General features: G+C 50.0%; 1 protein-coding gene across 3 annotated transcripts in view; it reads left to right on the plus strand.

The window, feature by feature from the left end:
* Positions 1-4,461: 4,461 nt before the first annotated feature.
* The window catches only part of PLEKHA2 (pleckstrin homology domain containing A2), a 63,990-nt gene continuing 53,121 nt past the window's right edge, over positions 4,462-15,330 (plus strand). The window contains exon 1 of one of the 3 annotated variants that reach the window (XM_027529762.1): positions 4,462-4,720. The gene's annotated coding sequence lies outside the window, so the exon portion shown is untranslated. Of the gene's footprint in view, positions 4,721-4,978; positions 5,115-15,330 lie in introns of those variants that run through there. The other 2 variants (XM_027529764.1, XM_027529763.1) reach the window with 2 other exon arrangements.

Below are 15,330 nucleotides of genomic sequence, written 5' to 3' on the forward strand. Positions count from 1 at the left end.
CAATGTGCTTTTTATCATAAAGGAGGGCATTGGAAGCGGGAATATCCTCAGCGCCCTACTGGGGGACGCTGGAGAGGCAACCCTGACCAGCCCCAGTTCTTTGTGAATAAGCTGGATGAGAGAGCCCACATACTGAACAATGTGGCCCAAGGGCCTGCCTTGGCTATGGATCCCACTTGATCCACTCTCATTATCCCAGCGGAGCCTTGGGTCACCCTTGATGTGGCAGGTAAAACTGAATTTCCTGTAGACACTGGAGCTGCCTGCTCTGCTCTGACTCGCCAGCTGGCCCCCTCTCCATCTGTGGACCACACCATGACAGGAGTTGGTGGACAGCCCAAGGGAGGGCAATCTACATCTCTCCTTGGCTTCCCAGGTGGCACATTGGCAAAGAATCCACCTGCAATGCAGGAGACACAGGAGGCTTGAGTTCAGTCCCAGGATTGGGAAGATCCCCTGGAGGAGGAAATGGCAACCCACTCCAGTATTCTTGCCTGGGAAATCCCATGGACAGAGCAAGCTGGTGGGCTACAGCCTAAAGGGTCTCAAGGTGTTGGATGTGACCGAGCACAAGTTATATGGGAGGAAAAAATGGTTAATAGGTTCAGATAATTGTTTGCTGAGTGAATAGAACTGAATAGAACAATAGTAGTTTGAGTTATCTTTCGAGAAATGGATGGTACTTGGCTACTGAAACCAATAGCAACTCTACAAAATGACCAGCTAGCATTAGAAGTGCAATGGCCTTGGAGCAATTTATCTTTGTGCAAAATGAACCGGCCTGAACCAAGATCAACCACTGACCTTGGCCTCTTCAGTCCCACACTTTCCCCAACAGAAGTCACTGGCCCCAGCTGCAACCTGGTACCTTATATAATGCGTGTCTTTAAGGACAGAGAACAATGCGGTTCCCTGGAGGGTGCCCTGGCTCAGCACTGAAGGTTGTTAGGGCACTTGGTAACCCAGCCGTGAACACTGAAAATGAATAGAAAGTGCATAAATGGCTAGAGTATAAGACTCTCTGTTTAAACTCTTAGGTTCTGGACCAGTAGTCTCCATTGTCATGGGAAGGTTCCTGTATCAATACTAAGATTCTCCACCCTGGGTTCCAGAAACATCTCTGCCACTAACCAGCTGCAAAACCTTGAGCAAGTTGTTGAACCTCATTTGCACTGACACATCAGGGGAGTGAAATCGCTGCTGTGAAAGGCCCTTTCTGACATTCCTTTCCCCACAGGCAGAGTCTCATTTTCAGATGTCTGGGCTGTTTATTGCACTGAAAAAAAAACCTCATAAAATCAGTCAATGGAAATATTTTCAAAATGTGTCAGAGATGGTCAATGGACCACAGCAGGGCTCAGACTCAATTGACCATCTTTGCCTCTATGGTAGAAGGTGATGGGGGTCTTCTGAGGAAGCACCAGAAATACAGAAGTCAGACTGGGGCCAGGTCCTGGCCAGGGACAAGTCTGGCAGTAAACGGGGCTTCCCAGTGAAGGAGAAGCATCACTGGAAGTGTACCAGTGACCCTTCTCCTAGCCTATCACCGGAGTCAAACTGCCCTGGTCTTCTCAGGCCTATTTCTTTTTTTTTTTTTAATATAAATTTATTTATCTTAGTTGGAGGCTAATTACTTTACAATATTGTAGTGGTTTTGCCATACATTGACATGAATCCTCCATGTGTGTACATGTGTCCCCCATCCTGAACCCCCCTCCCACCTCCCTCCCCATCCCATCCCTCAGGGTCATCCCAGTGCACCAGCCCTGAGCACCCTGTCTTATGCATCCAACCTGGACTAGTGATTCATTTCACATATGGTAATATACATGTTTCAATGCCATTCTCCCAAACCATCCCACCCTCGCCCTCTCCCACAGAGTCCAAAAGACTGTTCTATACATCTGTGTCTCTTTTGCTATCTCGCATACAGGGTTATCATTACCATCTTTCTAAATTCCATATATATGTGTTAGTATACTGTATTGGTGTTTTTCTTTCTGACTTACTTCACTCTGTATAATAGGCTCCAGTTTCATCCACCTCATTAGAACTGATTCAAATGTATTCTTTTTAATGGCTGAGTAATACTCCATTGTGTATATGTACTACAGCTTTCTTATCCATTCATCTGCTGATGGACATCTAGGTTGCTTCCATGTCCTGGCTATTGTAAACAGTGCTGGGATGAACATTGGGGTACACGTGTCTCTTTCAATTCTGGTTTCCTCGGTGTGTATGCCCAGCAGTGGGATTGCTGGGTCATATGGCAGTTCTATTTCCAGTTTTTTAAGGAATCTCCACACTGTTCTCCATAGTGGCTGTACTAGTTTGCATTCCCACCAATAGTGTAAGAGGGTTCCCTTTTCTCCACACCGTCTCCAGCATTTATTGCTTGTAGATTTTTGGATAGCAGTTCTCAGGCCTATTTCCTGAGAACTGCTTCCAACTCCTTCCAGGACCTCCTCCCAAGTGAACCAGTGCATGCGGTGGTACTTTCTCACTGTGTGCCATTTTCATGGCCCTTCCAGGAGCAATACAAGGCTGCCTCAGCCTCTGAGTGACACTTGCATCCTTTCAGAGAGCTTTGCCTCCCAGGCATCCAATACAGTAGTGCTCAGGAAATATTTGCGGCTCTGTGAATGAATGACTCAGGCAAGCTCCCTGGGGGACTAGAGTTTTATGGGCTTTAATATAAACCATACCATGGAACTGGAGACTTTTCCCTCATTGCTCCCACTGGAAACTGTCCGTTCCAGTTGGATTTGCTGGCAGTTGGATGGAATTTTGTTCCTTTTCACGCTGAAAACCGTAATCTAATTTTTAAATTAAAAAAACATTTTCATAGCACCTACCTCACGTTCCGCAGTAATCCAAACATTCTACAAATGTTAATTCATTTATTCTTTGCAAGCATCCAGATGTAGAAAATAAGACCAAGAAAGGTTGTCACTTTGCTCTGAGATCAAAGCTAATAAGCTCCAGAGCTGGTGTTCAGACCCAGGCCATCTGGTTGTGGAGTATACGCTTTGCCTGAAATGTATGTGACTAGCAAAAATCTTCATGAGCAGAAAAAACAACAACAAAAAAGATGTTGATGTATTTATTTCAAAGGAAATGCTCTTTCTCTTGTGTCCCCCTTTCCTTCCTCATTCAAAGCAAAATGTTCTAAAGCAAACAGTCTTTTTTCACACCTGAGAGAGCGAGGAGGCTCATTTTTGCTTTGGCAATCAAAATGGAAGAGGAAACTTGTGTGGTTTCATCACCGGTGTTTTCGGGGCGTGTGCTCTGCCTGATCCTGCCTGCCTCCCGGCTCATCTGGCTGGCCCCCACCGCTTTCTCCAAGCTTTGCTGCCTCAGGTCCCAGAGACTTTTAACAGTCTGTCTTTCCCCTGCATCTCTGGGTCACGGACCAGCCTTTGCGGCAATCCCGCCCAGCCAGACTTTGAGCCTCGACGTCTTCTTAGGCCCTCCCCTCAGTCAAAGCTTTGCAATTAGGACTCCGACCTCATCAACTGCAACTGCATCCGAATCCCCAGAAATCGCAGCTCCAGGTCCTCCATCCCGGGGTGAATCCACCGCGTTTCTGGGCTTCGAATGTTAGGCGCCTGACAACGCGTACATTTCAATTATCTGTCTTCTCCGTGCGAGGCTGGCGTCAGAACCTGACAGACCTGCCATTGGTAGCCGTGGGACCCAGGGCAAGTTACTTAACGTCTCTGACTCTCGGTTTCCTCATCGTGGAGGGGATTGATACCCATAGGGTGGCCGCGTGGATCGAACGAGATAAGGCAGAGGCTGCGCCGGCACCTTGGGTTCTCTTCGGTCCCTCTCTGCAATAGGACGTCATACCTGCTTGTCGATTTCCCATTTTTTTCCCCAGAGCACCCTCCAGCTCCGAGGGCTGGGAGGGCGTCTTGGCGCCACGCTCGGAAGAAAGCCCCTATGCACCCTTAGAACGTGCGACCCCACCGGGCTCCTGGGGCTCATTCATGACAACCCGGGAGAGCTGAGATAACTTGCTTCGACCCTAACCCTAAACCTCAGCCCCGCGGTCCCAGATGGCTAAAGACTCGGGGTCCGACGGAGGACCGCCTGAAGTCTCTGGAGGAGGGGGTTGGGGAAGAAGAAATGGAGTCAAGAGTGAGCCCGCGCTCTGGCTCGCCTCCCTCCCCCAAGGATGCTCTCATCCCCGGGCCCCCTTCCCACTCGGACACCTGCTGCCCAGCGTCCGAGGCAGGGCCTCCCTCCGCCAGGCTGGCTTCCCGGCCCGCGTCCCACCTGCGCGGCCGCCCCCGCGGGCGAGGGCGAGGGTGGGGGGGGGGGGTGATCCCCGCACCCAGCCTTGGGGGCCGCCGCCGGGCTCCCCGCCCCCGCGAGGTCCGCGCCCCCGGCCGCGCCCCCCTGGCAGCCCCGGCACCCCTCTCCTCCCCCGGCGGGCTCGGCGGAGCTTTGTACTCACATCCGGGGCTGGGTTTTGCTTTAATGCGAAACGTAATTAACCCGGAAAAAAGAGCCGAGAGACGAGAGAGAAGGAGGGAGTGAGGGCTCGGGGGGAGAAGAGCAGGAGGAGCCAGAGGCCCCCGAGAGTTTGGCGGCGACAGAGACCACCCCCCGTCCCCTCCGTCCCCCCGAGAGCGACGGCCCGGCGGGCCCTAGAGGCGCTTCCAGCCGGATGTAACGCGCGCACCCTGCCCGAGCCCCGGCCCTGCGCGGCGGGGTAAGTGGGGCGCCCGCGCCGGCCGGGGCGCGCGCCGCCAGGGCCGGCAGGGAGGCCGGGCGGCGGATGGGGGGTGCCCACCTGCGGACCCAGGACCCCGGGGCGGGTCGCCACCGCCCCCGGCCGCCTCCAATGGCCCCCGGGGAGCCCGCAGGGTAGCCGCCCCCCCCACCCCCTTCGGCCCTCGGGAGCGTCCGGGGTGGCCAAGGTCGCCGCCGCCAGGGGTCGGGCTGCGGGGGTGGGGCCGCCGACTGGGTGGGGGCGGGTGTTCTGCCGAGCTGCGATTTCTCACGTTTGCAGCGGCGAAACTTCTCGGCGGGTTCTGGCGCTGGGGTACCCGCCCTGCAACGACTGCCCGGGCTGCAGGTAGGGGAGGCAAGCGGACGACGTCCAGGCAAGTCCCCCGGGGCACGGATGGGGCCTCGGAGACGCATCTTTCTCTTCCCCTATTAGCCGGATTCCGTGGCAGGCCTAGAACCCTCTCCAGGGAGATCCCGCCCCTGCCCAGTGGGCTCAGCCCGAGCGCTCTCGGGCTTCTGGACCTGAGGGCTCTGGGGTGATTTGGAGGAAACGGCCCTAAAATGCAGGTGGGGTGCTAGATTGGGGAAAGCAGGCGAGGGGGTCTGGCTGGCTGTCTCAACAACTTCTTCCCCTCCACCTTACACGCTTCCCTCTTCTGCTCCAGTTCTAAAGACTGTTAATGCATCGAATTAAAAAAAAAAAAAAAAGAGGAAAGAGAAAAGAGAGGCAGTGTAGGAACGAAAAGTGTGCAGACACGTCCAGAGAGGAGGCGCGGCCGGGCCATCTCTCTCGAGGCGGTCACATCTCCTCCCCAGGCCAGCCCTGCCCCCAGCCCCTCGCGGGGAGGTTTCCTTCCTACTTGGTGCATCTTCCCCTTCTAACTCCTCTCGCGCCCCTCCCACCCCCCTGTCTTTCTTTCGGACTCCAAATGGGGATTTTCGGAGGAGAGCAAACAGCGGAGCAGGGGGAGGGGACAGGCCTTCCACCGGGACGCCAGCTGTGGCTCCTGGAGGAAGGGGGAGGGGGAGGGGGCGCCTCGGGCTGCCGCGGGGTGGGTGCGCTTGGGCTGGAGTTCCAACACTGTACTCCTGTTGTGTTCAATATATCTAAGTCAGCCACCCCTCCCCACCCCCGCCCCACCCCCCGCTTTCCTCCTTTCTGAAGCTTCATCATCTTTCTTTCTTGGGGAGCAGAGCCTTCCGAAACAGTAAGGCCAAAGATCTGGGAAGAGTAGTGTTTGTTTTCTATTTCAGTTACATTCAATGGTATTTTTTGGGTAATTAAGACACCAAAGACGGTGCTGAACAGAAGATAGCCTCTGTCTTCAGGGGGCTTACCACCTGAGGAGGCCAGAGGAGATCCACCAGTATTTAAAACAGAGTGCAGATTGTGAAAATAGAGAGATCCAGAGTGCTTTGAGAAGCCAGAGGCTTTAAAACATTTTTTTAATTGATTAATTAATTTTTGGAATTAATGTTTGCTTGTGCTGGGTCTTCCTTGCTTCCAGGGCTTTCCTCTGGTTTAGGCAATGGGGGAGATTGTGGGGGGTGGCTACTCTTCTAGTTGGCTTCCCATTTCGGTGGCCCCTCTCCTTGGGGAGTCCTGGCTCTAGGGTGCAGGGGCTTCAGTAGTTGCGGTTCCCCGGCTCTAGAGCAGAGGCTCAGTGGTTGTGGTGCAGGGTCTTACTTGCTCTGTGCCATGTGGGATCTTCTTCAACCAGGGATCTAACCCATGTCTCCTGTATTGGCAGGCAGATTCTTTACTACTGAGCAACCAGGGAAGCCCAAGAAGCCAGAGGCTTAAAAAAAAAAACCTTCATCCTTTTTCAGATATATTAGCCTTCTCTGTTGTGTGCCACTTGAATGCAGGTGACTGGCCGTAGCTTGTAGTCTAGACTCTGTGCCAGCCTGGTGGTGTATGACATCTGCTAGGTGCTAAGTAAATGTTTGTTGAATGAATGAGTGACTGACTGCAAGCACAGGAATTGTGTGCCCCGTCCAAATGGAAGAGGAGAGCGCAGTGTGAAAGTGCCTCGGACTGGTTCAAGCGGGTTTGTGAGGATTTATCTCGGATGTTGCCTTTGGACCTAAGTGCCCTTTGCCCTCTTTGTAAGCCCTGCTTTTTTTTTTTTTTTTAATTAAGTCTCATATGGACAATATATAGCTGATACTTTATTTTTAAAATATTTTATTTATTTATTTTTGGCTGCACTGGGTTGCTGGGAGTGGGGGTTACCCTTTGTTGTGGTACGGGGCTTCTCACTGCGGTGACTTCCCTTCTTGTGGAGCATCTAGAGCCCAGGCTCAGTAGTTGTAGCGTGCGGTTGGCCCGCAGCCTGTTGGATCTTCCAGGACCAGGGATCGAACCTGTGTCCCCGGCATTGGCAGGTGGATTCTTAACCTCTGGACCCCCAGGGAAGTCCTAAGCCCCGCTTTTGACAAGTGTGTGTGGCACTCCTACTGCTGGGAGACTTGCTCACTTCACAGGTGGATGGGTGATCACCTGGGTGTGGATCAAGAGGCCACCTGCCCTTTGGTGGAGAGTCTGCAACCCTTCTTTTCTTTTGCCATTGGCGCTTGCTTCTCTCTTCTGTATGAGGAAGTGGGGCCTGCAAATCCCGTCATGTCATCATAGTGTGCTGACCTGTTCTCAGCCCAGTATTTCCCCCCGAGGTTAAAATAAATACTGGAGATATGCTGCTTTTGGTTGATGCGTGCTTATGGAGAGATTCTGCAAAAAATGAGAAGGGCGAAGCCTCAGCGCCATCACCCAAGCCCCTCTGAACAGCCTGCCTGCTGGCTTGCCTGATATTTGCTGTAAGTGCTGGGTCACTAAGGAGCCCAGATCAGCAGGGGCATGGTTTTCAGATGTGCATTCAGCGGGCACTTTGTGGATCTCCGGTCTTCTTTGTGCGGCAGGTAGACAGGTGGGTGATGCCCCTCACATTAGATGGCACTGTGGCCCCAGTGCAGTAAATATCTCTTTGGTTTCCCTGAAATGGTGGTGTTGCTTATTCCGGCTGGCATAGTCCTGGAGTTTGGTAAAGATGGTCTGGGTGCTGGGGCGCTGCTTTTCCCTGCCTCTTTACTCCTCCACTGTGAGCAGCAGTTGTTGTTCAGTTGCTCAGTCGTGTCTGACTCTTTGCAACCCCATGGACTGCAGCACACCAGGCTTCCCTGTCCTTCACTGTCTCCCAGAGTTTGCTCAAACTCATGTTCATCGAGTCAGTGATGTCATCCAACCATCTCATCCTCTGTCATCCCTTTCCCCTCCTGCCCTCAATCTTTTCCGGCATCAGGGTCTTTTCCAATGAGTCGGCTCTTCGCATCAGGTGGCCAAAGTGTTAGAGCTTCAGCGTCAGCATGAGTGAGCACTTGGGGCCGCCTTACTTTCAGTTTTCCATGCATCTTGGTGAGCTGGAGAGGACTCTGGTGGTCCCATCTGTTAGACTTTGGAAAGGAAGAGAGCAGAGCAAATATTGTAGTGTGACAGCAAGAGAAGACTGCTAGCTCTGTCTGATACAAGCTCATCACTGAGCCAGGGAATTGGCCAGGGCGGGGCGATGGGGTAGGAGGGATGGGTCTACAGGGGCTGGTGATTGGTGCGGTGGGGCAGTAACTGGAAGACTCCATTGACCTTTACTCCGAATCTTGAGTTGCTCTGCTCTCCCCTCCCCTGGTCCCTGCTGGTAAAACCATCCACCCTTTTGGGCTTTATAACTTCTCTCTCTCCTGGAAGCCTTTTCTTTACCCTTGACCCCCACTGATAAATTGACGTGCAGAAGATTAAAGACTGAATTGGGCTCTCTCTCCCGGAGAGGTGGGGGAGATCCATGCCTGGTGGGACAGGAGCTTCCACACTGCCCAGGTCGGCAGCAGGCTTTCAGGTCTCGACCTTTGTGCTGCTGGCCAGCTGAGATAAAGAGCGTGGGAAGTGAGGTCCCCTTCTCCTTGAGACACACGATAGTTAAAGGGCAAAGGTGAGGGCTCGCTCTCCCATCAGTGCGGACTCCGTTTGGCTGTCCACTTGCAGAGAGCATCTATGATACCCCCCTCCCCAACCCCACCCCCTTCCCCGGGCTGAGCAAGAGGCAGCTCCAGAGTCCCTTTCCTGGCACCCGATTGCAGGCCTGGGTCTGTGAACCTGCTGGGTGACCTGGCCCACATGGATCCCATGGATCTCTTGCACTTTTTTCAATAACTTCTTGGAGAAATTTATAGGTGAGAAATATGATGGTTCTCTGAGCAGAACATTCAAACGAGACAGCTTGTTTGAATCCTTGTGAGAGATTCCAGCATCACTGCTTTCCCAGTTGGATTTGCTTACTGATATTGGAGGGGCGGAGTCGGTCTGGCAGCTGTCTGCCCTGTTTAAACTAGTGATGGGAGTCATATACTATTTGTTAGGCACTCCACACCTATGCAACCACACACACACACCACACACACATTTACCCAGTGGTTCGTCTTTACCAGACCTCCTGTTAAGCACTTTTCACACATTATTTCGTTTAATCCACACGGCAGCCTTTGAAGTTGGTACAGCAGTTCTCTCCATTTTGCACACGAGGAAACAGACCCCGGAAAGTTAAGTCGCGGCTGTCTGGCTCTGAGACCCATGGTCTTTCCCTTTACCCTAGCACGTCGGTGAAGTCAGCACGCCCTCTTCTTGCAAGAGTTTCATCAGATGCACTCTTAACTGACTGATCGCTGTCATCTGCATATCCTCTGGGCCACACCCAGCCCCTCCTTCTTCCCTGCTTCCAGGGATGGAGCCCAGGGCATTTAGACTAGCAGGCTTAGGCTGTTAATACTCTCCCAGCACCTTGCAAAAGGCTAGTACCTAGGAGAAATAAGGATGCTTTCTTTGCTGCTACCATTAGGAAGCCCTACAGCGAAACTGAACTGTTGAATCTTCTAACTGGGGGACTGTCACATTCTGAAAGTGGAAGATCTCAGTTTCTATAGGCTATTTATAGCCCCCCCCCCCCCCCCCCCCCCCCCCCCCCGTGGCTGCTTCCAGTGCCGTGAATTCCCTGGGGTTAGGAACCTTGAGTCAAAGGCAGACCTTTGCTTCCTGCCAGCTCCATCCAGCAACCACTTTTTCTCTGAACAGAGATGAGGCTGTTGTTCAGAGAGATCATGAGTATGTAAAATATTTTGTCATTTTCAGTATCAGTATTCAGTCATTTCTGCGTTTCCCCCAGAACTTTTCCCCCACTGAAAACTTTCCTCAAGTGTTTCTTGCCTCCATTCAGGGTTCTCGGGTCCATTGGGGACTGGGCACCTTTTCCTCCCCTCCCCATTCCTGTGGATGTCTGCATTCCTCAGCCTGTTCTTCCGCTGGGAACGTGTTCTCAGGACATTCCCTTCTCTTGCACATTATTCTCCAGCCTCAGACTATTTGGAATGTGCTCTTATGACAGTTTCAGAATGCAGTGATATTATAGCCATAGGAAATAGATGTTCCCACACTTTCAAAGTTGGAATCTTTGGCCCAGTCTCAGGGCTGGGTTGCCAAATAGATGTTGCTTATGTTGTTATTATTGCTGTTATTGTGTTTTTACTGGGGCCCTGAGTGTTGCTGGGCCCTCCACAATGCACCCTGATGCAGGCTGGAGAATTGAAACACAGGCGACCTCTCTGATTGCCTGGCCCAGCGTTTTCGAACTCCACACCCCAGTTCCTGTCTGCTCATTACAGCCCTTGCTGAGACCTCTGATGTCATTTCCTGATTCACTTTCTCCTGTAGAAGTTTAGCAATTTCCTGCGGTGTCCCTCTCGCTCACCACTGATGCTGCTGTCCCCAGCTTCCACCCTGGAGGGTGACAAGACAGCACATATTCACTGCATGCCCTACCCCTCCATGTCAAGAAACACCTTCATGACTTTTTTTCTGAAGGAGAATCCTTGGAATTCTCTGTCCTGCTAACACCAAGTCACGTGAAAGAAAAAATCTCCAAATGTACAGATGGATGAATGTATTTTTTTTCTTTCAGTTCTGAACTGCAGGTTTTATAGTGGATTATTTCATCCTGGGACCAGTACCGTTTAAGGCTTTATCTCTGTTATCACTTCTGTCTTTTGTATTTATCTCAGAAGTATCAGACCAATCAGGCAGATGAGTTTCCCTTATTTCCCTCTTTTTTTTTTTTTTCCTGTATCTTCAAACCCAAATTTGTGATCTTAAAAATAAGACATCCAGTACAGTAAGCCAGAGCTTTCATGACTTAATAGCTCTTTAGCTTTTCTTTAAAAAACTCTGTTTATCCATCTTTTCATTCATTTGTCTAGACATTTAATTTAAACACGTCATTCCCATCTCCCAGATTTCAAGAAGGAAAATTCCACTGGAGGGGGTCTTTGTTGGGGGTCCCTGCTTCCCTTCCCCAGAGCACTTGGCGGGCTGTATCGAAGAGGGTGTAGCAGCCAGCAGGAGCAAGGCACTGACTTGGCTGTGAATCTTCAGCTGACCCCCCAGCACAGGGGCTCCTTTTATGAAGACCAGAGAGCAAAGAACCAAACCCACAAGGGAAAGAAAGAGCCTCTCTTAGAGGAGGTTGCAATAGGAAGTAAGAAACCCAACTAGGCTGGAGGGCGCCAAAGCCCTCTGGGTAGGTACCAACCTTTTAAGCAGTTGTGATGGGTAGAATAGGGCTTCATTAGATTTAAGACTCTGAAACACCAAGAAGTCCCAAGAGAGCTATAATTTAAGCACGGTTTTGCTTCTTTATGGACTCTGGAGAATTGGGAAATTTTTTCTCAGCTTCAAAACTTCTATGCTGGGGATGGGGGTATGTGTGGAGTTAAATAGCTTTCCTCCCTGCTAAATAAAGTAACATGCATTTCCTGTAGAAAAATTTGGAAAATATGAAAAACATACAAATGTAGATAAAATTTGCCCATGACCTGTGGATAATAGCTGCTAATATTTTAGTGTCTGGATGTCAGTCTTTTTCTATCCAAACACAGAAATATAAAAACAATATTTAGAGGCCTTGGGTTCATATTCTAAATTGTGATATTGTATCTTAAAACTTATGGTGGGTTTTTCCCTTATTTATTTAAAATTATGTGAAAACATAGTTTTTTAAAGATTGTGCAGCATTTCCTTATGTGAATATCCTGTCACTTCTTATTCCTTAATCATTGGAACATTCAGGGTATTTCCAACTTTTTGTCATTATAAATTCAGTTGCAGTTGCTATCTTTTTATTTTAATCTGTATTTGCATCTTTGTTTATTTACTTGGATGGAATGCTGGAAGTAGAATTATTGGGTCAGAGGGTATAAACTGAACGTTTTTAGCTCTCTTGTTTCATATTGCCAAGTTTCTTTCCAGAAAGGTTGCCACTCCTGTCCTGGGTATGTAAAAATTCTAGGCAGTGTCTTCAAGTAGATGTCATATGTTTCCGGCTTCAGCCTTCTTACTTTTCTTCCCCACTCTGGTGCATCAGTCTTCTGCTGGGACATGTTTTACTCTCTTGGGGTCTTGGTCCCAGTGATCTATTATATATTTTTTTTAATTAAAAAATATTTATGTATTTGGCCATGCCAGGCCTTAGTTACAGCACCCGTCCTCTGGTTTCCTGATTAGGGATCGAACCCAGCACTCCTGCATTGGGAGTGAGGAGTCTGGACCACCAGGGAAGTCCCAGTTATCTGTTATATATTAATGAGCCTGATAAAGATGTCAGTTGCCTCAGTTCCTAGGGGACGATTTTATTGGCTTGACTCTCCTCCTGTGAAGGAGCCCAGTGCCCTGGAAGGAGCAGTGGAGCGATGTTTGGGACAGGGGTGTTGCCCGATTCGCTCATCTCACTGGAAGGTGGGCAGCCGTTAACTGCTTCTCCTGACCTTTATCTCATCAGTGGGCAAGTGTTGGCCAGGAATCTCGGGTTAGGCCAGGTTGGCATTTAACTCATTTTCTGCTGCTGATCAGTAGGCAAACTCCATGCAAAGTCCCTTTCTTTCTAAAGTTTCACTTTTATCATGAATTAAATATTTAACATATTTTCACCTGCAGCACATACTTGGGAACTTACAAGACATCTAGATCATGTAAAACTTGCCTCTTTTACTTTTCATTATGAACCACTATTTTCTTACTTGGATTATGTGAAGCCATGTTTTGGTTTTGTTTGACGTGTGTGTGTGTGTGTGTGTGTGTGTCTGTGTGAAAGGGAGAGAGAGGAAGAGAAATTGATTGTGTGCACACATAATTTTGATTTGCATTAAACAAAGTCTAGGAAAGAAGATGAAGCAGGAAGCAAACATGAGAAAATGTTCTGCCTCCCTGGGTGTCATGATATATTTAAACTAGCCACAGTTGAAAATAAGAACATTGAGTGTATGTAGGATTATAGCAATGTAACAATATGTTGCTGGCTGCAGTGTAAACAGATGAAATAATTTTAGAAATCAATTTTGTAATGGGTGTCAAGAGTTATAAAAGATCATAACCTATGATCTAGTCTTATTATGACTTGGAATTTATGTGGTATCTGAGTGCAAAAGAAGCACAATGTATAAAAACATGAATTTTAGCATTAGAAAAATTGGATATCATCTAACTGTCTAATCATGGAGACATGGTTTAAGTAAATTATAGTAAGTCCAGTCCAGTGATGTTATGCAACCATTAAAAACACTGATTATAAAGACTGGGTAGGAACATGGAACATGTTTATGATATAATTGAAAGTTTTAAGAAGGTTGATTATGTGGATAGGGGCATAAAAAAGCATGCATAAGTGTAAACGATTGGCTGGAGTGATTTTTTTTTAATGCCAGCATTGTTATATTGTGAGTTTTGCACTACAAACGGAGAACGCTAGGGAGGTTGGCGTGCTTTGGAAAGAGAGGGCACTGAATGGGGTGTTCCGAGGTCCCTTCCTGCACACAGTTTGTCCTCCGTGTGTTGAGCTCCCTGCTAGGTGGTCTTGGTATTGAAGGTGGAGGGGCTGGCCTGAGTGAATGCTGCCTGGTGGTCTGACCCAACACCGAGAACACTTGCCATGTTGTCCCAAGAGATCGGACCAGTCATTGTCTGGGTGAGGGTCCCAGGATACGGTGTGTATGTGGGGGTGCAACCTCTGGGACGTATCTCCCAGTGTCGCCGTTTACTCATGATTTTTACTTTGGGGAACTTGGTTAAAATGAAAAGTTTACAGGACAGACTAGACTGTTACACCTGTGGAGTATCATGAGAGCTGGAGAGGATGTTTTGAAGGGGAGAGAGTATGTGCATTTTCATCAAGGCGTCCTGCCCCCTTATGGACCTCGGGCTCTTTCTTCCCTCCAGGCCAGATGGTTGGGGCTGGGCCAGGGGCGTGGGGGGCTGGGGGCAGAGTGAATTGTCTTTGAGGGGCCTCTGTGGGAAAAAGGGGAGCAGCCCCTGGAGACTTGGTTGATGATGGAGGCAGGCTGAAGAGGTAGGGAGAGGGGCTTTGGAGCCAGGGGCAGCCGGCGCCCTGTACCAAATCTTAGCAGCGGCTGGGACGAGGATGTGCTGCCAGAGGACCGGGCTCAGGACCTCAGGTCTGCATGTCACTTCTGCGTGGGTTGATCCAACCACATTTCTGTGATGCTTTGTTCTCCTGCCGCTCATTCTGCGTCCCCACCCCCCCCACCTCCCACAGGATGATGAGCTCTGTGACTCAGCTGCTTCTCAGGACATCTGAGCAGCTTTTTTTCGCTCCCCTCGGCCGCCTCCCCAGGCTAGAACCACACTCAGGAGATACGTAACCAAAATTCTTCTTTTTCTTATCTTGCCTGTTGATCCCTGTAAGTCTTCTCCCTCCCTTGAAAAAAGTGATAGTTAGTCAATCGGTGATGCTGGACTCTGTGACCCCTTGGACTGTAGCCTGCCAGGCTCCTCTATCCATGGGGATTCTCCAGGCAAGAATACTGGAATGGGTTGCCATGCCCTTCTCCAGGGGATCTTCCCAACCTAAGGATCAAACCTGGGTCTTCTGCATTGCATGCAGATTCTTTACCAACTGAGCCACTGGGAAAGCCCACCCTTGGATCCATGCAAATGGGCAGCCCCCTGTTCACAAATGTTGATGGTGGAAAGAGTTTCTTCTTTGGCCTCTGACTTGGGTAAAAGACATTGATTAATCCTGTTGGCTAAAGAGGGGATATTGGAAAGGAAGCGTGAAGACAGATGCCAGTATTACCAGCTTATTGGCTGCACCCAGAAATGGTCGACTGTGTTATCTGCTGCAGTTTATACCCTTCCTCTTAGAGATGTCCCAGGAATGGTGACAGCCCCGAAGCCCCCGGAATGTCTGTCGCTGTGGCCGGGCTGGCATCATGGAATTTGCTGAGCTTTCCTGGGGGATGGGTGTACACTCACTGCAGGGCTGACCCAGCCTTTCTGCCCGGGACTCCTGAGTTCCCCTGATTCCCTGGGGGAAGCTGCATCCTTTCTCAGGGATCCATCCACTTCCTCTCCAACCAGCCTCTGACCTCTCTCTCCCCATTTGACCTGGCGTCTGCGAGACTTGAAGTCTCTCTTGTGGCGTTCGTTCCTAACCCTTGGCTTAAAAAGCCCATCTCATCTCCCTTTCCTGAACCCACTGCCGG

Source organism: Bos indicus x Bos taurus, chromosome 27 (genome assembly GCF_003369695.1).
Source record: "Bos indicus x Bos taurus breed Angus x Brahman F1 hybrid chromosome 27, Bos_hybrid_MaternalHap_v2.0, whole genome shotgun sequence".
Taxonomy (NCBI): Eukaryota; Metazoa; Chordata; class Mammalia; order Artiodactyla; family Bovidae; genus Bos; species Bos indicus x Bos taurus.